Below are 24,035 nucleotides of genomic sequence, written 5' to 3'. Positions count from 1 at the left end.
CTTTGTTGCCAGGCTTTTTATTACTGCTTTAATCTCATTTCTTGTTACTAGTCTGCTTAGGTTTTCTGTATGCCCTTTGGTTAATTTTGGTAGATATCATTTGTCTAGAAATTTATCCCTTTCTTCTAAATTTTCTCATTTATTGTTAATATAGGTTTTCAGAATAGTCCCTAATGAACCTCTGAATTGTGATGTTGTGGAAGGTTATATCTCTTTTTTTCATCTCTAATTTTATTAATATGTATTCTCTCCCTCTTTATTTTGGTTAATTTTGCTAAATGTTTACTAATCTTATGTACCTTTCAAAGAACCAATTCTTTGTTTCACTGATCCTTTGTATACTTTTTTATTCTCTATTTCATAATTTTGAAATAATTCTAGCAGATGCAGAAAGAAGGATGAAGGATAGAGGAAGGGAATGGAGGTGAGAAATACAGGGTATCCAGAGAGGATCTTTTTTATATCCTTCTTTTTTATATATTTTTTAAATTTTTGGTTGTCAGTGGACCTTTATTATATTTGTTTGTGGTGCTGAGAATCGAACTCAGTACCTTACACATGCTAGGCAAGCACTCTACCACTGAGTTACAACCCCAGTTTTCCTTCTCTTTTTTGAAATTGGTTTTTTCTTGTTTTTCTAGGTTCTTGGGAGGCAAATTTTGGGGTTTTATTTAGGATCTCTAATTTTTTAAAATATAGGCACTCATATAGTTATAAACATTCCTCTTACAATTGTAGTCCTAGTGTCTCAGAGATTTTGCTGTGTTTCATCTCTAATTCAGTCCTAAAAATTTTTAAATTTTGTCCCTGAGTTATACTATTGCTTACTCATCATATACAAGTGTATTATCGATCTTCATGTATTTGTATGTTTTCTGTTGTTTTACTTACTGTTTTATATTTCCCCTCAATTATGGTCTGAGAAGATGGAAGAAAATCTGTTAACTAATTTTGTATTTGCTAAGACTGCTTTGTGACCTAAAACATGGTCTATTTTGGAGAAAATGATACAAGCTGCTTACAAGAAAGCATATTCACCTATTGTTGAATGAACTATTCTGTTGACGTCTGTTGAGTACATTTTATTTAAAGTATGTCTTAGGTCTGAAGTGCATTTCTTAATATTGTGTCTGGATGGTTGACCTTCTCATAAGGCTGGTATGTTAAGTAGCTTTGTTTTTAGGTGCACTGATGTTTGGGGCATAAATATTTCTTATCATATTTTTGTTGGGTTATTCACATTCACAGTGTGAAATTATTCTCTGTGTCTATTCTGATTAATTTTGGCTTGAAGTCTGCTTTGATGAGCTTGAGAGTAGCTATTCCTTCTTACTTTCAGTTTCCATTTGCATCTAATATCATTTTCTATCCATTCACTTTCTCCCTGAACATATCTTTGCCTGAGAGGTGTATCTCATGCAGATGACATATAGTTAGTTGGGTCTTGTTTTTTAATCCATTCTGTTAGTGTCTTAGTCTTATAATTGTAGAGTTAGACTATTTACCTTCAGTGTTATTTGTTTTTATAGAGATTCTTTTTATTTCCTGCCATTCTGACTTATTTCTAATGTTTAAATTTCATCATAATTCTCATTTGCTCATTTACTCTTTTAATGAGATATATCATTTCCCAAGTTCTTTTGTTTGTTTTTTTTAACCTTCTATTTGTATGATTTTGTTAAATATCTTCTGCAATGGTGGCTTAATGGTCATAAACTCTTTTGAGGTATGCTTATCTTGTAAGGTATTTTTTTCTTCTTTGATTCTGAAAGATTGCTTTTCTGGCTATAGCAATCTTGAGAAGTTATAATTTTCTTTCAGTACTTGAAACACATCCTTACAAGCCCTCCTAGATTTTTAGGGTTTATGTTGAGAGATCAGGAATTATTCTGACTGTATACCTCTAAATGTGAATTATGTTTCTTCTTGAGTCTTTTAAAATTCTATTCTTATTCTGTATATTTGGCTTTCTAATTATAATGTTCCATAGAGAACTCTTTCCTTGTTCTTGTCCATTTGGATTTTGAATGCCTCCACTATTTGGATGTCCTTTTCATATCTAAGGTTTGGAATTTTTCTGCTATTTTTTCACTGTAAAGGTTATCAATGCCATTAGTATGTATTTTTTCTCTCTTTAATTCCAATAATTCTTACATTTGTTCTCGTTATATTGTCTTATATTGTGATCATAGTTTATTCCCAACCCTTAAAATTGCCTGCATATTCAAGGTTGCATCCCTTGTCTTCAGATTCTGAGATTCTGTCTTCTACTTGTTTAATATATTGGTAATACTTTTCAGTTGAATTTTTTTATTTGAACCGAGTATTTCATTTTCCTTATTTCTAGAGTTTTTTTCTTTGTCATAATCTCTGTGTCTTCAGTCAAATTCTCCTTCCTGTGCTGTGTCTTTTTTGTTAATTCCTTAAAGCATCTTTTAATTCATTAATCATTTTAACAATCAACTTTTGAATTTTTCAACCCAGATTTTATCCACTTTAATATGTGTATAATCAGTTATTGAGAGTCAGGGTTATAAACTGTTGGAGGCATTTTATTGGCCTGTTATGTTTTCTGAGATCTTATGTTTATGCATCTGTTGATAGAATCTCAACAGATCTAGTGAGGGTTGTTTATTGTGTAGTTATTTCTTGATAATAAGCTCTGAACTTGGGATATATCTTAACTTCAACACACCCTTTCAGTGTCTTCAAACTGCTAAATTTAACCATCAGTAAGTACCACTTTGAAGAGATAGTAACAAACAGTTACCATGGTAATTTAAGAGCAAACTATATATCAACATATGCTATAAAAATTATTACTAATGATCTCTGTAACTCTATTAACTAAAGAGAAAAATAGGTGACAAATAACATAGAATAGGCTGAAAAATTAAACATTAATGATAGTGTAATAAATTGATTGCAAAAAGGGAAAAATAAAACAATGTAGGCTAACAAAATACCAAGGGAAAAAAAAAGATGGGGAAGAAAAGGGAATTGAGAAAACAAGGAGAGAAGGAAGCATGAAGGAGAAGGGGAAGGGAATAAAGATGAGAAAGATGAGGATCTAATTAATTGACAAAATTTGTAAAGTTAGACAGAATTATGAAAAATACACAAAATGTGGGAGACAAGAGAATCAGTTTACAAGTGTTTACTGCAATAGCAGTCATAACAAGCTCATTTTTCTTCTTGCTGAGGTGTTTAAAATGGAGTCATGTCTTTCTGGAGTTTCATTTTAGAGCCCCCCAGCTATGAGGAAATTTTTGTGCATAAATGTTGTGATTTTGTTGTTGTTGTTGTTGTTCTCAACTCTGCTCCAACCCAGACAAACTAGTTAGGGAATCTACATGTTGACTTCAGCCCCCTCCTTACCTGTCAGCATCTACTGAGTGAGCATTGTCCATTTCAGGTCAAACTTTATACTCCATATAGTTTTGTTTTTGTGTCTGGAAGTGGGAATGTATGACTGTCAGGGCTGCTCTCCAGCCATCTCATCCTCACTTCCTGTTAACCAGTTCAGGTTGCACCACACTTCATATTCTGAGAGCTTCAGTCTGTGTACTTGGGGATGTGTGTGTAATGAATCAATATCTTCACCAGACCATCTGGGTGTAGAAGGGTGTCATAGAGCCTATGGGTGTCTGTTGTGGGGTCACTGCTTTCCATCCTATTCTGATCCTTCCTATTCCACCTGTAACCCAAGCTCCTTATCAGAGTACATTTGCCAATTTCAAATGAAAGCACTCTTGTCTCTTCTCCACTATGTAGATCTAGAGACTGGAATCCATGGCTGCTGTTGCCACCCAGAGTTTCACAATCTATGTTTGTATCATTCCTGTTCCCAGACTGGTTTACAAGTTGGGTGCCCACGGATCCAGTAAAAGTAATGCCTGGTTTGTCTTCTGTACCTTCTGTACTCAAAAAGCAAGGATATCAAAAATAGGACAAAATAAATTTATTTTTGAAAAAAAAATAACAAAAAAGGTAAATGGTAGGGGATTCTAGTTTCCCATTCAAGAAGATAGAACAAAATCATTTTAAGCTGTTGTCACTTCTCCACTTTCACTTATTGTGCTCTAGATTACAGGAACTTTTTTCCTGTGCCAGCTCACCTCTCTGTACCTGAACTTTTTTTTTTTTGCTCAAATTGGGAATTTGCTGAACAGTATTTTTCTTAAACTCTCTGGGAGAATTTGTTTTGGTTCATTGGAGGGGAATTCCCCCTATTTTGCTAAATACCCTAGGCTACCACAGTTTATGGTTTTTCACCTTGGTTCTGGGTCACTGAGTTGCCTTCCAGTGTTTCCCCACAGCCTTCCTATCTCAATATAATGCTGCAGAGCTGTTGTTTTAATCAGTCTCTGGGAGTAGCAACTATATTATGGGTTCTTCTGATTGTTTTTCTTGAACAAAACCTATGAGCCTAAGTTTGGCCTTTCAATGTCCGAGAGATCTTGTGGAAGTGGTTATCTCTTCAGCTGATGCACAGGGTCTTTCTGGTGATCTGCTTTCTCTTCTCAGTGTTCCCTGGGGTTTATCTTAGCCTCAGACCACCCACTCAACATGATCGCAGTGCTGTAATTACTAGCACTACTTTGAGAGGAAATAATAATCATTAGTAACTATGACCATTTCAGAGCTAACCATGTACTAATTAATTATAAAAAGTAATGAAAATGTTCCCCACTACTCCGATAGTCCAAAAGTGAAAGGAGGATTGATACTCTTGAATAGGCTACAAGATTAGATATTAAAGAAAGTAAAATTATTATTACACTATATATGGCATGAAAAATTTAAAAACTGGAAGAGTTGTGGGGATGACAGAAGTAGATCATGTAGAAAGAGAAAGGCATAAGAGAGGAAAGAGTATAAAAATGAGCATACACAAACAATAAATCCAGTTAAAATACTAAAAGAAATATATTGAATTGGATTCTAGTATGGAATATCAAGGTTTTCAAATCAACACAGAAGATTATATCAATAAAATGAAAATCTAGATTAGACCATCTTAAATTATTTCTTGCTAAACTATTTGAGATGCAGTGATTATTTATTGGGCCTTCTAGATTTGGATTCTAACAAATTGGAGGAGGTATAGTGAATGCCCATACCTCCTCCTTGGTGTATTCTTAGTTTTTCTGGGCATGGAGGTAGCAACCACACTAGCTGTTTCCTTTCTGGGATGGGAAGCTACATATTTTTTTTCCCTCCGTTTAGTTCAGGTTTTTCCTTCTAAAACAGTGAAGAACTTAAGTCTTGGCATCTTTTCACATACCACTCCTCCCACTTCTGGCATGAAACTAAGAGGCTCCCATGGTTCCTTTTTTGTCCAGGTACCTCTAGAGAGTAAGAGGAAATGGCCCTTGATTTTCTCTGGCCTAATGGCCAGGTCCTTCTCTGGTAGGGAATGCATCTTTGTATGCTCACCTGTAAAAATGCTTTGCAGGTCTGAAATTGTCAAAAGAGAAACTATTCTGTGTACATTTTGGAGTATATAGTGGTACACATCAGAGGTTTGGCAGCCTAGAAGTAAAGGTATGGGACAGCTGTGGCAAAGACACAGTGCTGAATACCAGAGGTGTGTCCTAGTCCATGGTTGAGGCATAGGGCAGCCTGTGGTGGCTGAGGCACATGGGGCAGGAGCCCACATCTAGCATGTGCCCTGCAATAGATCATGGGTTGTGACAACTTTTATTTTTATTTTTTATTTTTTTAGTTGTATTTGGACACAATACCTTGATTTTATTTATTCGTTTTTATGTGGTGCTGAGGATCCAACCCAGTGCCTCATACCTGCCAGGCAAGCACTCTACTGCTGAGCCACAACCCCACCTCCAAGTTGTGGAAACTTTGATAGTGGCTGTAGGGTGAAGCACATGCCTCTCCCCAGATGCCATGCTCCCTGGCAATGTCATGCCCTCTCTTCTGCTCTCCACTCCTATTTTGTTCAGCAGTAGAGGGAGTTGGGGCTCCTCAGCAGCATTCAGCTCACATTAATGCCACTTCCAAAGGCCTTTTTCAAGGGCCTTCCTTATGATATTATTTTTTGGTATCTCTAAACAGGATGACGCTATACACATTTAATTCTTTCCAAAGCTGGAGGCTTAGGCATGGTCTTTATGAAATGGCTGCCTACTTGTTTCTGCCAGAAAATTGAGAAAACCTGGGTACTTTTCTCTCACCAAATAGCTTTGCAGCTCCTGCCCTAACTTAACTTAGTCTTTCTCTTCTGCTGTTTACAAAATAAGCTAAGAGCTCATCTTCTCCTTTAGCTCCCTTTGTTTCCCTTTTCCTCAGATCTAGCTTGGTAGTACAGATACTGGTTTGGAGTTAAGAATTTCTTACTGCTTTCTTTTCCAATAACAAGAATTTCTGAGTCCCTCTGATTCTGACTGTCCAGTATTGTCTTAGTGCATTCCTTCTAAAACACCCAATCCTCTGATCATCTGTTCTGTCCTTGCTTTGATTTTAAACTGCAAAAGAGTTGAGATTTGCCCTCTGCCTCCACTGTGCCAATCCCTAACTGTTTTTTTAAGTAACTTATTTATTCTAAATGTTGTGATTTAAAAAGGGTATTTTGTTATAGTCTCTTTCCCTCCAGCTGAATTTATTCTTAAACTTCTTTGTTGTAGATATGCCCTTACTTATGATTCTGTAAACAATGTAAACTGAAAATGAGTAGAAAAAATTGTTGTTTCTATGAAAATAAGTAGAATAATTTGGAAAAATTAGAGAAATTCAGGTTATAAGGAAATTGATATCAAATTAATTATGAGTATAAAAATTATAAGAGATTATATGTGCATGTGTAAATATCAGGATTTATAAAATTTAAAGAAAGTAATTCAGAATGCTTTTACAAGTGTTAAATGTTGTAAACGTGTTCAATCCATTTTAAGGAACCTAGGAATCATAGATGACATATCATGGGCATGACATATTAAGAAAGACAAACATTCCAGATTTTCAGGCAGTAGAATAACAGTTGAAGAAAAGGCCTGAGTCTATGACATAAGATTGGCAAATGAATGAATGTTTATTGTCCTAAATGTGAGATTTCTACTCCAAGCCAGAAATGGAGCAGAATTGTGGAATTAGTTTGTTCTTTGCCTTATTTAAACAAAACCCCCAAGAAAATATATGAAATCTTTTTCAGATATTGGAAAATAGTTCACTGCTTATGGAGAAGCTCCAGGCTATAGTGCATGAAGGAGAAACTCAACATAGTGTGGGAATCTCACTGCATGAGTCAGAATAGTTAAGAGTTTGGGGAAGCCAAGGTGGCTATGATTTGCTGAAATTTCTGGGGCCTTTAATTGGAGAGGAAAAACTTTCACAAATCAAAGAGAGAAACTGCTCTGCGATAGTATATTTACTTTGAGTTTTGGGCTGAACACTTCCAGAGCATGCATGTGAGTAATCTCCTAAGACTAGGGAATAAACTACCAGAAAGGAGCACACAACAGAATAATTTCTAATGTTGCCCAAAGCTGGGAATAATTTGTGTTTACATCAATGGATGAAGAAATCTCCTAACACATGAGACAATGGGTATTCTTCAGATGGATATTGCCTTAGTACTAGAACCAAATTAACCCTAGACTAAATGGTATTTAGCAATCACTTCAATAAATTTAAAAGCATCCTCATCAGGGCCAAACTGGATCCACATAACTGTATTCCAGCATCTCAGAATAAGGCCACAAAATATTTTAAAGATTACAACAAAATCTATTAACAGCCATAAAATTTTGGGAACCCATTTGGAAATCACCAAGCATGTAGAAAGTAGTAAACCATAACTGGAAGAAAAATGAATCAACAGAAACAAACTCAGAAATGATATGTAGTATAGAATTAGTAGATAAGAGCATGAAGCAAATTTATAAATATATCCGTATTCCAAGGAGATGGAAAAATGATTATAATGAGGAGGGAAATAAAAGATGAAAACAGATCCAAATTGAACATATAGAGATGGAAAGAATAGTCTTTGATTTGTAAACTGAATAGCAAATTTGATACTATAGAAATAAAGATTTGAGGAGTTAAAATATAGCGATAAAAACTCTCTGAAATGAAACAAAAAGTCAAGTCTGAAGAAAGTGGTACAGATAATATCAAACAGTCTCAGATATTTATAATTGGAATTTCAGATGGAGAGGAAATAGATGGCAGAAGAAGAAGGGGAAAAAAAACCTGAAAATTTCCAAACTGTAAAAAATGTTAACCCACAGACCCAAGGAGTTTGATGAATCCCAAGCACAGAAAACATATTAGAGAACCTCATGAAGACACAAAATAATAAAAATTGCTAAAAACATCTGATAAAGTAAAATTCTATAAATAAAGCCAAGTAGTGGGTGGGATATTTTACATTTTAGGAAAATATGAGTAACAATAACAACAGAGTTCTCATCAGAAGTTATGCAAGCCAGAACATAGTGGAATGACAACATTAAACATCTGAAAGAAATAAGAAGTCAATCTAGAACTCTATGCCCAGGAAAAGCATTGTTTGAAAGAAAGACAAAATAAACAACTTCTCAACATTTCAGAGCCAAGTAGTTAACACTTTATGAAGTATTTGTTTACTATTAATGATATTGGCACTTAAATGGAATCTAGAGTGACTATATTGATATATCAGAAAAATAGTAGTAATGTGTGATCATGGAATATCACTAATGCTAAGAAGGGTTAAATCATCATGATAAATTGAATCATTAAAAAGATAAAATAAGCCTAAATGTTTATTCACCTACTAACAAATCTTCAAATACAGCATAGATACAAAGCAAAACTAATGAATTTGGAAGAAGGCATAAGTTGTTTATGGTGAGAGATTTCTAGACCTCTCTCAATAATTCATACATAGGACAAGTAGATGAAATATTGGGAAAAAATCAACATTTTGGATTATTTTAACTAGATCAATAGAGATAATTTGTGCAATTATTTTGTATTAATATTTTATTTTAGAGATATTTGTGCAATTATTTTGTATTAATATTTTATTTATCAAGGTTATTGTATATATAATGATTTAACTTTTTGAGGGTTGAAATCAGTGAAATGTTTCTTATTTGATAAATTCTCAGTGTCTGTTTGTGTAGACTTCTTATTCTGAGGAATATTGAGTATTAAATTCACAGAATGAAATGATGGCAAAAATGCTGAATTATTGCTATATGTGTCCATTTATTTTCACTTTAAAAAAAACAGGTGGGAGCTGTTCTTTCTAAAATGAATGATTTTCCCAAACTTGAAGTGTTACCCTTTTTTGTATGTAAATGTTTTATTTTGTATGTAAATTCTTTATTACCATTCTGCATTTGAGAATAGATAAATTTTTAAATGTGAACAGATGCATTTTCTATTATTCCCTGAAAGAGTTATATTTTGGGGGATTAAGGGTTTATAAAACCAGATCTCATTTTGAGAGACTTAATACTTAATACAGGATCCTGACATTTCAAAAATCAAATTATTTTATTCTCAGTTGCAAGTTTTCACAGCCCTGTTAAGAGTCTATTCTTTGAACTTGTACAGAAACCTACATATTGCTAAAATGTTATCAAAAGACCTTTTAAAAACTGCCAAGACTTGTATTATATATTTAGGTTTATTCTTAATACTAGCAGCAGGAAGAGCACATTGTGAGCTAAATTGGTTAATTGAAGTTGGAATCTGTACTACCTTTATACATAGATCATATACCAGAAGATAATTAAGAACTACATTAAGATAATCTCGAGGATCAATATGCTCCAAATATTTTTTTGTGTGGAGTAAAGCACGTAGGTATGTTATGTAGAACATATAATAATGTGAATTTACTTAAGGTTGTTAACTTGAAAGTAAAATTTCTAATTATTAGTAGTCACAAATTGAAGACAGTATATATAAGTAACATGATTTTTCCCCATGACAGAAAATTTTAAAATCTTGTCTATTAAACAATTTAGAAAGTAATATACTACAGACTTTGCACAGACAGATACTTGATTTTCAACAAAAGTCTTCAAAAAGTTACCAAAGTGTGTCTACTCAAAACAATATAGATGGCACTTAATAACTTATTGTTAATATCTACTCTTGTGGCTCATCCAAAACCTAGGAAATAACAGTCTCCAGATGATTAATAGCATATTAGTTTGAGAAGCACTGGACAAGTTCTTTTGGCAAGTTGTGAGAAAATTGTGGGACTCTATTAACCAGCTTAATTTCCAATAATATTCATGGAAATTTTAATCCTCTTTATTCCCAATTCTTTTTCATACACGTCTCCTACCACTTAATTCATGTCTTAGACTTCTAAAGTTAAATTCTTTTAGCAATTACAACTTCCCTGGCAAAGAAATTCTTTCATTGTAGGTTCTAGCCAAGACTTAGCTTATAGTGTGCATTAATCCTGGATCTTTGGTGTGGTGTGAGTGAAGGCTAATACTTAATCTGTTTTTGTGTGGTTTATTTTAAAGGAAAATAGATCTTAAATTTCTCTGTAATGAAACTATACATGTGTTGGTTTCATTTGGGCTCATTCCACGCCCCCCATGGGAACAATACAATCAAGGGGAAATGAAACAAAATGTGCTCATCTTGCTTTTGTGCCCTGAATAATAACATCTTTTGTTTTAGACCCATGAATCTTCTGCTGTCATCCTTGAAACACTAATATGCTAACTTTTGAGCTTGTTAAGTAGAGTGAAGTTCTCCGACTCTTCATGGTTCTTGAGAGCTTGTTAAAGTAGATCAATTTATAATATTATGTAAGTTTCTTGATACGTTCTGTGACACAAATGTTAATTAAACTTTTTATTGCAGCTATTGCCATTTTTTCTTTGATGCGTTTAATCTTCCCCACATAACAGATATTGTTGCCATAACTTTTAGAAATAGGAAATGGATTAACTTTTTCTTGATAACTTGTATGGCTGTTGTGATATGTCACAAATAAAGATATTGGCACCAATCTAAAATCTATAGGTTTTTTTTTTCTTGATTTCTTTTTTCTGGAAGAAAAAATAGAGTTGAGAATCATTTCTGACATTCTTTTGCCAGATGGTTTGTTAGAAATGCAACCAATCGCCAGAAAATAGAACAATAACTATTTCTGTAATTGGAACAAATGTGTGATGTCAGATTTTTAGGAATAAATTAATGCTATACTAGTACCGAAAACCAAAAAACCCTTGATTTTGGTGTAATTTTAAAATTGCTAGATACCTCTTCTATTTTCTGTTGAGGATGAAATAATAATGAAGTACTTTGATATTGTTCTCTTTCTGAAAGTTTAAAAGCAACTTTTATTGCCTAAGTAATTTTATATTTTATTGTATGATTTTACTTTAATTTATACCTTTCACTTTTTTTTTTTCAGGGCACTCAACCACTGAACCACATCCCAATCCCTATTTTGTATTTGATTTAGAGATAAGGTCTCACTTAGTTGCTTAGCACCTTGCTATTGCTGAGGCTGGCTTTGAACTCAAGGTTCTCCAGTCTCAGTCTCCTGAGCTGCTGGGATTACAGGCATGTGCCACCATGCCTGGCTCTCTTTCATCTTTTAAAATGTATATTTCTCTTTTAACTTTTATTTATTTGGAGGAAAATAAAGAATTTGAGTTTTGTTACTTAAAAATTTCTACCATAAGGATACAATATGATTTGCTAATTATTTTAGTTGAAAATGTGACTACATCTTACTGTTTTCAAGCTTTTTGAGAGTTGTAGATTTGCATATAGTTGTTAGAAATAATACAGAGACATCTTGTAGAATTTTACCTTGTTCCCCCCAGTATTAGTGTCCTGCAAACTTACAGTATAAATGTCACATCAATGTTGAAAAAGAAACAGTCAATACCAATGTTCTCTAATATTCTTTTATAGTTGCTCACCCTTCTTACTCACCCCAACCTCATTCTAAATCTGTCAGTCATTGATCTTTACTTCAATTTTAAAGTTTTATCATCTCAATACAGTTATATAAATAAAGTTATATACTCAGCATGTAAAGTTTTTGGATTGACTATTTTCTCTAAGCATAATTTTTCCAGAGATTTATCCAGGTAGCTGAATGTATTAATATTTATTTATTTTTGTTATTGAACATTATTACATGATATAAATGTATCATAATTTGTTTGAAAATTCATTAACTGATAATTCTATCAGTTAATAATGGGATATTTCCTCTTTGGGATCCTTTTAATAAAGTGCTATAAACATTTTTTATAATATTAAAGATGAATATATATTTCTCTGGGATAAATGCCTAAGAGTGTAATTGCAGTGGTGTATGGTAGTTACATGTTTAATCTCCTAAGAATCTGTCAGGATGTTTTCCCAAATGGCTCTTCATTCTCACTAGTGAGGTATGAATGATCCAGTTTTGCTACATCCTTTGTAACATTTGGTGTTGTCTTTATTTTTTTTTTAATTTTAGCCATTCTGATAGATATGTGATAAATTCATTTTAATTTGCCTTTCCTCTGTTGCTAATGATGTTGAACATCTTTTTTTTGTTCTTATTCAATATCTATATATTCTATTCAGTGAAATCTCTCAGTGTCTTTTTTAAATTTTTTTAATTTTTTTTATTGGTTGTTCACAACATTACAAAGCTCTTGACATATCATATTTCATACATTAGATTGAAGTGGGTTATGAACTCCCAATTTTACCCCAAATGCAGATTGCAGAATCACGTCGGTTACACATCCACAATTTTACATAATGCCCTATTAGTAATTGTTGTATTCTGCTACTTAAACCAAATTCTAATTAGTTTTTTGTTTTTTACTGTTTAATTTTGAGTGTTCTTTTTTTTCTTTCTTTTCTTTTCCTTTTTTTTTTTTTTTTTTTTGGAGGGAGGATATCAGGGATTGAACTCTGGGGCAATTAACCACTGAGCCATGTCCTCAGCCATTTTTAGTATGTGTTTTATTTAGAGACCGGGTCTTACTGTGTTGATTAGGGCCTCCCTAAGTTGCTGAGGCTCACTTTGAACTCGTGATCCTCCTGCCTCGGCTTCCAGAGCTGCTGGGATTACAGGTATGCACCATCTCACAGCTTGAGAATTCTTTATATATTTTATATACTATTTTTTCAGAAATGTTAGTTGCAAATATGGTAGATGTTCATTATTTTTACATTTTCCTGCTCACTAAAATTTATTTGTGGATTCCAAATCAATATTCATGGTGGTTTTGCAGTCATTTACAAAGAGGCACTGAGTGAGTCTTCTGATTTTCATGTGTCAGAAGTCTAACAAAATGTTGTTCTGTCTTCTTTTTTCAGCTCTTATGGTATGAACAAGTGTTCTTTCTGAATCCATGACCCAAATAATAATAGTCTTATTTTATGACAGTTTTTTTCTCATTTTTTGTTGGTTATTTCACTGTTTAAAATAGTTCCTAATGTAGTGCTGAAATGCTGGCTAGTATTCCTTATTATAAGGATGTTATATGCTTTACAGAGAAAAATATGTTTGTTAGATAAATTTTGCTCTGGCATCAGTTTTAGTTCTTTCCATCCAAAGGGGTGGAATAAAACGCAAGACACCCTGAGACACATGTAAAAGTATAGCCTCACTAGGAGACTGAGACCTAATCCGAGAATACCTTACCAAACACTTTAACATCACATTACTGAAGTCCTGTTTATAAGAGTTCCGTTTGCCATGTACATGACATTTAGCTGTGAAAAAAATTACAAGTCATATAAAAAGTACAAAACATACTTTGAAGAGAAAGCAAGGATTGTAACTAGATACAGTAGGAATGTTAGAATTATCCAAATGGGAATTTAAATCAGTTGTGATTAATCACATCATTAGATGAAGAGAAAGCATTTGAGAAAGTACAACGCACATTCGTGATAAAACCTTTCAGTAAGCTAGGAATACAGTAAGTTCTACAATTTGGTAAAGAATATCAATCAAAAACTACAGCTAACATCATAATTAATGGTGAGAAACTCAAGTGTTTTGCTTAAGATAAAGAACAAGGCAAGGATGTGCTCTCTAAAGATTCATTTTCAACATAGTATTGAAAGTCCTAGCTAATGCAATAATAAAAGGAAATAAAAGGTAAACAGAATGGGAAGGGATAAATAAAATTCATTGTTCACAGAAGTTATGGTCACCTATGTAAAAAATCCAAAAGACTGCCCCCCTTCAAAAAAAATCATGGAACTAATAAACAATTTTAGCAAGGTTGCAGGAAACAAGGCCAATATTAAAAAGTTACTTTCCCATAAATCAGCAATGAATATGTAGAATTTGAAAACATAAAACTGTTTATATTAGCAACCTTCAAAATGAAATACTGAGGTATAAATCTGACATGTACAAAACTTTTATTAGAAAACTATAAAATTCTGATTAAAGAAATCATGGACTAGAAGCTAGACTTGGAGGCACATGCCTGTAGTCCCAGGTACTCAGAAAGTTGAGGCAGGAAAATCACCTGAGCCCAGGAGTTGTTTATTTTTATACTGAGGATTGAATTCAAAGGTACTTAACCACTGTGTTACATCCCTGGTGCTTTTTTTTTTACAAAAAGTTATCAGAATAAAAAAAAATTTTATTCAGGTAGATAATTAAAGTATAGTTTGCATGAAATGTTGTTTTCAGTATATATAATTTGTTTTATATAGAAATATTTTATAAATATCTTTCTTGAGCCAGAAGAAGTATTTGTATATTCTAAGTTTGTTCATCTTTTTTATTTTCATCTTTCATTATTTATGAATAAAGCTTAGAGATGTTTTCCTGTGCCAGAAAAAAAAAGCATAACAGTCATAAAATCCTGAAAATTTAAAAACTTGCTTAGTTGCTCAAGATCTTAGTAATTTGCTGAGGCTGGCCTCTAATGTGTGATCTTCTAGCCTCAACCTCTGAGTCACTGGTATTATAGGTATGAGCCACTGTGTCTGGCCTGAGTTGAGGTTGTGAGGCAGTGGCCTAGCCATTTCTCTCCCTCCTTCCACCCCTCCTTCCTTCCTTCCTTCCTTCCTTCCTTCCTTCCTTCCTTCCTTCCTTCCTTCCTTCCTTCCTTCCTTCCTTCCTTTTTTTCTTCCTTCCTTCCTTCCTTCACTGATAGGAAGAAATTATTGTTAAGATGTTTCTTATATTGTAGTCCCAATAAAAATTCGAATGTTACTTTTTATATTGGCAAATTGATTATAATGAGAAGAAAAAGAAATGGAATTATCAATGTAATATTGAAATAGAAGAACAAACATGAAGGATTGGCTACCCAACTGTAAGACTTACTCTAAAGTTACAATAATCAATGTATGATTTGGGTGAATTAGTAGGTAAATGGATCAGTGAGACAGACTAGAAAGTCCAGATGTATACCCACATGACTTGATATTTTACAAAGGAGCAATAGTCATACAATAGAGAAAAGATATTCTTTTCAATAAATGGTGGTGGACCAGTGGGGGTTGTGACTCAAAGGTAGAGTGCTCGCCTACCACGTGTTAAGGCACTGGGTTTGATCCTCAGCACCACATAAAAATTTTTTAAAAAAAAGATATTTTGTTCATTTATAACTAAAAAATAAATATTAAAAAGTGGTAGTAGACCAATTGAACATCTGTATGCTAACAAATAAGTCTAGGTACAAAACTTAGACCTTTCCCAAAATTCAACTAAAAAATGAATCATACGCCTGAGTGTAAAAATGCTAAACTGTGAAACTCTCAGAAGGTAACAGGAGAAAACTCAGATGATCTTGGGTATCAGTGATGACTTTGTAATTTCAACACCAAAGATGTGATCTATGAAAGAAAGAAAAGATAAGCTGGACATTATTAAAATTAAACCCTTCTGCTCTGTGAAAGATGAAATAAAAAGAAATCACAGACTAGGAGAAATATTTTAAAAGACACATTTGATAAGGAACTATTATCCAAAATATCTTTAAAAAATTTAAAACTCAATAGTAACAATTCCTGTAAAAATGAGGCAAAGACCTTAACAGAAGATGGACAGATGGCAAATAAGCATATGAAAAGATGACCCATATCATATGTCAAATGGAAATGCAAATTAAAACAACAATGAAATACCATTACATATCTGTTAGAATGGCTAAAATCTGAAACTCTGACACCAATTGCTCATCAGGATATGGAACAATAGGAACTCTTATTCATTGCTGGTGGGAATCAAAATGGTTCAGCCACATTGGAAGGTAGTTTGGTTCTTTTTTCAAAACTGACCATACTCTTCATACAACCCAGCAATCATACTCTTTGGTATTTAACTAAAGGACTTGAAAATTATGTTCACACAAAAACCTACACACAGATTTATTCATAATTGCCAATGCTTGGATGCATCCCAGATGCATAGTAGGTGAATGAATATATGCACTGCAGTATTCAGACAATGGAATATTATTTGGTGCTAAGAAGAATGAGTTATAAACCATGAAAAGGCACAATTATTGGAATGAAATACATATTAGTAAGTGAAATAAGCCAATCTGAAAAGGCTATATTCTGTGTGATTCCAACTATTTTGAAAAAGGCAAAAACTCTGTTGAGGGTTAAATCAATATTTGGGCTTGGGGGTGGGTAAAGAGAGATGACTCTACAGAAGATTGTTAGGGAGTGAAGATCCTTGGCATTGTAATGATGGTATATGTTGTTATGCATTTATCCAAACCCATAGAATGTCCAATATCAAGAGTAACCCTAGAATGGCTGTGTACTTTGGGCCATTATGAGGTGACAATGTTAGGTTCATCATGTAAACAACATATCCCCTAGTGAGGGATGTTGAAAAATGAGAGAAGCTATGCACATGTAAAGATGGGGAATGGAATAGGAAATTTTTGTACCTTCCACTCAATTTTACTGTGAATCTAAACCTGCTCTAAGGGGCATGAGGGGAAAAAAACTTTATAAAATGAACATTTTTTAGCAGCACAAGAGTTCTTTTCTGTGAAATGGTTTGAGTATTTTAGGTGCAAGGACTCTTATTTATTAAATTTATTATAAAATTTGTTGATCAATGGATTAATAGTGCATTTCCCATGAAATTATTAAACAACTAATGTCCTTCCAAATAGATTGATGCAGTACAGATATTTCATCTGCCCTTTCTAACCCTTGATATTGTTCCAAGGTTTTGCTGCTGCTTTTGAGAACCCGAGATAAGCCTCAAACTTGGATTCTCTCTGAAGGTATAATGAGCTACCACCCCAGCCATTTGGCACATCACCCATGTTATTTTAGAAAAAAAAAAAAAGCCTTTCAGTGGAATGAGATTATTTTACTTTAGCAGTTTTCTATGTTATAAAGTTTAATTACAAGTTTAAATGAACAGAAGTAAATTTGTACCCATATGGCATTAAAGTATGTTAACTTTAGGGAGAGAAATAATATGAATAATGCTTAGAGATGTTTTCCTGTGCCAGAAAAAAAAAGCATAACATTCTTAAAATTGTATTTGCACTGAAATATACCTGTCTAAGAAAAGAATAATATGTTTTATGCTATTTGTTTTTTTTTTCTTGGATCATGGTCAGTTCTAAAAGTAGAATGAGATTTGTAGTCTTGTAATGGTTTTATAAGCATCGCAGTAACTGGACAAATATATTGTGAATTTCTTACATATCTGTTGATGTCATTAAACACAAGCATATTGTATTTCAGAATCATTTAGTCATCTTCACTCTTACTGACAGTTGGTGCATTAGTTCATGTTAAATGGAATATCTCTTTAAACTATTCTTGGCATTTCCTAGATTAGATGAATTATGAATTTGATTATTAAAATTAACCTTTTATGTTCATCTGGTATGTTGTTTTGAGCCAATGTCCTTTTGTACTAGATCTTTATCATCTTTTTGTGCTCTGAAAAAAAAGTTTTTATTCAGGTAGATATTTAATGCAAAGTATATTTTGCATGAAATGTTGTTTTCAGTACATGTAATTTGTTTTTACATACAAATATTTTACAAATATATCTTGCATGAGCCAGAGAAGGATTTGTATATTCTAAGTTCGTTCATCTTTTTATTTTCATTTTCATTCCTTACAACTGATTAGGATTTTGGAATAAGGGAAGTAAAATGAGGTTAATTTTTTTATTACCAAAAAAGATAAACAATATTTGACTTCCAAAGTATATGCTAATTGATATCCTCCACCCCCTACCCCACATCCTCATCCCAATACTCTCTAGGTTTTAAGAACATTTTGTTAAATTAAAGGGAAAAGAGTCTAAAAATCATGTTTGGCTATTATGTCATAGGCAGATGGGCCTTCTCATTACGCTCTTTATTTTATTCCTCTTCATGAATTTGTCAGTCTTCTTTCTGATTTTTTGCAGGAGAGCCTGCAGAAGTTATTCTTTGAACCTCTTTTCTCCTTTGGGAATGCACTCATGCATCCACACATGTGCATATGAGTGTATTTGTGTGTGTATATATATATATATATATATATATATATATATATGATAATAATGCCATATTCCTGATTATAATTAGAGTAGAAGACTTAAGGTAGAGTCTAATTTTTTATTTCAAGCAGGGCATTACTAAATATCTCATAGATTATAATGACTTCTTAAAAATAACAAATTTATATTTTGACGAGTGAGGGACATTTCTAAGCTATCATTCATTTGAATATAAAACTAGTGAAATGGGAACATATAAAAAAACTTGAGGAAGGTGTTGTCTAAGTTTAGGGACTTAAGGTAGTATATAATATTGGAAGCAAGTTGTTACAGAAGAGTTTAAGTAGATGCTTGAATACAGCTTTGTTTGAGATATTTTAGAGGCTAGTGAGGGAATTCTGACATGGATATTTGTAAACTAGTGAGGATTTATTTAGGACACTTCACTGAACAATCTTACAAATCTGGGAAACAATTGAACATTTTAGTTTTCTTTATTATACAAATTTGAGGTCAACAAACAATATAATGCTGATAAGTTTTAAAGGGTCTTATACATTGTTCTAATGATTTCATAAAGATATTTGTGCATACTTACTACATGATTTTCAAAGTCCATTGTATTTCTATAAAGAAGTAGTTATTTTTATAAGTATAGAAATATTTTTAAAACCTATTCTTTGCATGTATGCATATCAGAGAGAGAAGGCAGGTAGATTTACTTGTAGATAATAAATATTACTAGATAAAAAAAAACTTTGACATCTTTCCTAATTAATGATAGTTTCTGAACAATTCAGAAGTGATGTGGGTTGATAATTTTGGCAAATAAAAATATTTCTATAGTTGAAAGAAAAGAGACTTAATCTTATTTGATCATCAAGTTCTGTGCTTCATTTGAGGAAAAGTGCCTACAGAGAGTGAAGAAGAGGCCATAGCTTCTGTACCTTCCTCTTCAAATTGCTATATGGGCATTATGGTACTTCTGGAAGTTTCTTTTAGTTTCTTCAGGTCTTTTGTGTTTATGATTATTTGGGACAAGAGTTGAAATTTTATTAATATATAAATATTTATAAATTTACATATGCTCTTATCATACTAAGAGCTGAATGTCAGCTTGACAAATTGTTAGATTGTTAGCTATAAGCAAAATGTTGTCCACCAGATCTCTAGAATGTATTCATCCTGCATAACCTGCTAAACAGGGTCTCCCATTTTCTCCTCCTGCCAGTCTTTGGCCACAACCATTCTTTCTGTTTGTATGAGTTTGACTATTTTAGATATATTACATAAGTAGAATCATATAATGTTTGTTATTGGCTAATTTCATATAGCATCATGTTCTCCAGGCTCATCTACATTGTTCCATATGGCAAGATCTCATTTTTTAAGGCTCTATAATATTTCATTGTTTGGTATTTTTTGTGTGTATATGTGTGTATGTCTGTATACACTACATTTTCCTTATTCATTTCTCCATTGATGGACATTTACATTGTTTTATACTTTTTTTCTGTGGTGCAAATTTTTATTGTGAAAATGGGAGTGTAAATAGCTTTCTGATATTCTGAATTTAAATCTTTTGAGTATATTTCCTGAGGTGGGGTTGTTGATAATTATTTTTTTAGTTTATAGAGGAACTTCCATAGTCTTCTTCATTGTGGTTAAAACAGTTTTCCCTTTCCACCAGTGGTGTACAAGGTTTCCACTATATCAAATTACTAATTATAATACAGTGATATGTTCGTGGTATACTTAAAACAAATGTGTATTTGTTTCATATCTGTTTGGTTATGATCCTTCCCAGATAACTTATAAATATTATGTTTTATTAGTAATAAAAACACTTTACATTTTGAAACATATTTTCCATTTTAAAATCATTTTTATTCTCATCTGATCCTTATAAATATTATTACCAAATATTTTCTAAAGAACCCATTGTACATTTTAAATTTGAGGTTTACTGATCAAATTAGTCTTTTCAAAGTTGTATAGTCATTATATTGCAAAGGAGATTCTTCATTTTTAATTTTTTATTTTATGAAAATTGCTTTGTAATTCATAATTTTTGAAGATGTAATTCCACTATCATGTTTTATATTGTTGCATTTATAGTGCAGATCAAAGTAGATGATGTGATTATTATACTTTGCATATACAGTGCAAAAGAACAGCAATAAAAATGTATGGGGCATTCTGTTATGAGCTAGGAAATCTGTGGGTTTAATTTGAATTAAACAAAGAGAGTAGACTTTCTAGATTGTTTATTTTGCTGAGAAGAAGCTTTTTAGTTTTAATCCATCCCACTTAGTGATTCTTGGTTTATTTCTTGCAGTATAGGAGTGTTATTAAGGAAGTCAGAGCCTAATCTGACATGATGAAAATTTGGGCCTACTTTTTCTTCTATTAGGCGCAGGGTCTCTGGTTTAATTCCTAGGTTCTTGATCCATTTTGAGTGGAGTTTAGTGGATGGTGAGAGACAGAGGATTAATTTCATTTTGTTGCATATCGATTTCCAGTTTTCCGAGCACCATTTGTTGAAGAGGCTGTCCTTTCTCTAATATATTTTTTTGGTCTTTGTCTAATCTGAGATAACTGTATTTATGTGGATTTGTCTCTGTGTTCTTTATTCTATACCACTGGTCTATGAGTCTATTTTGGTGTCAATACCATGCTGTTTTTGTTACTATTTGCCCTGTAGTATAGTTTAAGGTCTAGTATGGTGATGCCACCTGCTAAGTATTGCTTTAGCTATTCTGGATCTCTTCTTTCGTTCTCTCTCTTTCTTTCTTTCTTTCTTTCTTTCTTTCTTTCTTTCTTTCTTTCTTTCTTTCTTTCTTTCTCTCTCTCTCTTTCTTTCTTTCTTTCTTCTTTCTCTTTTTTGAGAGAGAGAGAAAGAGAATATTTTTTTAATATTTATTTTTCAGTTTTCGGTGGACACAACATCTTTATTTTATATGTGCTTAGGATGGAACCCAGTGCCCTGCGCATGCCAGCCAAGTGCATTACTGCTTGAGCCACATCCCCTGCCCTCTTATTTTTCCAGATGAATTTCAGGACTGCTTTTTTTATTTCTATGAGGAATGTCATTGGGATTTTGGTTGGAATTACATTAAATCTGTATAATACTTTTGATAGTATGGTCCTTTTGACAATATTAATTCTGCCTATCCAAGAACAAGGTCTTCTAAGCAGGGCCAGATGGATACACAGCTGATTTCTATAAGACCTTCAAAGAAGAACTAATACCAATACCTTAGAAACATCTTCTAAGGTCTTCGTTAATTTATTTCTTTAGTGTTCTGCAGTTTTAATTGTAGAGGTCTTTCATCTCTTTCATTAAATTGATTCCCAAGTATTTAATTTTTTTGAAGCTATTGTAAATGGGGTAGTTTTCCTGGTTTCTCTTTCAGAATATTTATCTCTGATGTACAGATATGCCTTTGATTTATGGGTTTTGATATTATACCCTGCTACTTTGCTGAACTCATTCATTAGTTCTAGAAATTTTCTGCTGGAATTTTTTTTTATCTTCTAGGAATAGAATCATATCATTGGCAAATAGTGATAATTTGAGTTCTTCTTTTCCTATCTGTATCCCTCTAATTTCTTTCAGCTGTCTAATTGCTTTGGCTAGAGTTTCAAGAACTATGTTATTGGGGTGAAAGAGGACATTCCTGACTTCTTCCAGTTTTTAGAGGGAATGCTTTCAGTTTTTCTCCATTTAGAATGATGTTGGCCTGGGGCTTAACATACATAGCTTTTACAATGTTGAGATATGTTTCTATTTTCCCTAGTTTTTCTAGAGTTTTGAACATGAAGGGGTACTGCATTTTGTTAAGCTTTTTCTGTGTCTATTGAGATTACCATGGTTCTTATCTTTAAGTCTATTGATGTGATGAATTACATTTATTGATTTTCATATGGTGAACCAACCTTGCATCCTTGGGATAAACTTGCTTGATCTTGGTGCACTGTTTTTTTGATATGTTTTTGTATTTGATTTTCCATAATTTTATTGAGAATTTTTGCATCTATGTTCATTAGAGTTATTGGTCTGAAGTTGTCTTTCTTTGATGTGTCTTTGTTTGGTTTTGGAATCAGGGTGATATTGGCCTCATAGAATGAGTTTGGAAGTGTTTCCTCTTTTTCCATTTCATGGAATAATTTGGGAAGTATTGGTATTAGTTCTTATTTGAAAGTCTTATAGACATCAGCTATATATCCATCTGGTCCTGGCTTTTCTTGGTTGATAGGCTTCTGATGGCCTCTTCTAATTCATTTCTTGAAATTCTTTATAGTGTATATCATCCTGATTCAGTTTGTGCAAATCATTTGACTCTAGAAATTTGTTGATGCCTTCAATATTTTCTATTTTATTGGAATACAAATTTTTAAAATAATTTCTAATTATCTTCTGTATTTCCAGAGTGTACGTTGTGATATTTCCTTTTTTATCATACATGTTAGTAATTTGAGTTTTCTCTCTCCTGTCTTTGTTAGCATAAGTAAGGGTTTATTAATGTTACTTATTTTTTCAAAGAACCAACTTTTTGTTTTGTCAGTTTTTTCAATTGTTTCAATTTCATTGATTTCAGTTCTAATTTCAATGATTTCTTGTCTTCTGCTTTTAGTGTTGAATTGTTCTTCTTTTTCTTGTACTTTGAGAAGTAGTGTTCGTTTACTTATTGCTTGACTTTTTCTTCTTTTAAGGAAAAAACTCCATGCAATGAACTTTCCTCTTAGTACTGCTTTCATAGTGTCTCAGAGATTTCAAAATGTTGTATCATGATCATTTAACTCTAAGAATATTTTAATCTTCTCTTTTATGTCTTTTGTAACCCATTGTTCATGCAATAGCATATTATTTAGTCTCCAGGTGTTGGAGTAGCTTCTATTTTTTATTTTATCATTGATTTTTAATTTCATTCCATATGATCTGATGTAATGCAGGGTAGTATCTCTATTTTTTTTGTATTTGCTAAGAGTTGCTTTGTGGCATAATATATGGTCTGTTTTAGAGAAGGACCCATGTGCTGCTGAGAAGAAAGTGTATTCTCTTGTTGAAGGATGGAATATTCTATATAAGTTAGTTAAGTGTAAGTTATTGATTATATTATTGAGTTATATAGTTTCTTTGGTTAGCTTTTGTTTGGAAGATCTATCCAGTGCTGAAAAATGTGTTTTAAAGTCACTCAAAATTATTATGTTTTGATCTATTTGACTCTTGAACTTGAGAAGAGTTTGTTTGATGAATGTAGATGCTCCATTGTTTGGGGAATGTATATTTAAATTGTTACATCTTGTTGATGTATGGTTCTCTTGAACGGTGTGAATTTTTTTTTTATTCCTTTTGATTAACTTTGGCTTGAAGTCTACTTTATTTGATCTGAGGATGGAAACCCCTGCTTGTTTCCGCAGTTTATGTGAGTGGTATGTTTTTTCCCAACCTTTGACTTTCAGTCTGTAGATGTCTTTTCCTATGAGATGAGTATCTTAAATGCAGCATTTATTGGGACTTTTAAAAAAAAAATCCAATCTGCTAGTCTACATCTTTTGATTGGTGAGTTTAGGCCATTAACATTCAGGGTTA

General features: G+C 32.6%; 1 protein-coding gene across 20 annotated transcripts in view; it reads left to right on the top strand.

Annotated features, from left to right (window-relative positions):
• Window positions 1-24,035, top strand: part of Arb2a (ARB2 cotranscriptional regulator A) — a 446,980-nt gene that overhangs the window by 96,973 nt on the left and 325,972 nt on the right. The gene's annotated exons all lie outside the window — the stretch shown is intronic.

Source organism: Ictidomys tridecemlineatus, chromosome 1 (assembly GCF_052094955.1).
Source record: "Ictidomys tridecemlineatus isolate mIctTri1 chromosome 1, mIctTri1.hap1, whole genome shotgun sequence".
Classification (NCBI taxonomy): domain Eukaryota; kingdom Metazoa; phylum Chordata; class Mammalia; order Rodentia; family Sciuridae; genus Ictidomys; species Ictidomys tridecemlineatus.
Note: the sequence above shows the minus strand (reverse complement) of the source record. Positions and strands in the feature narration are given on the sequence as shown.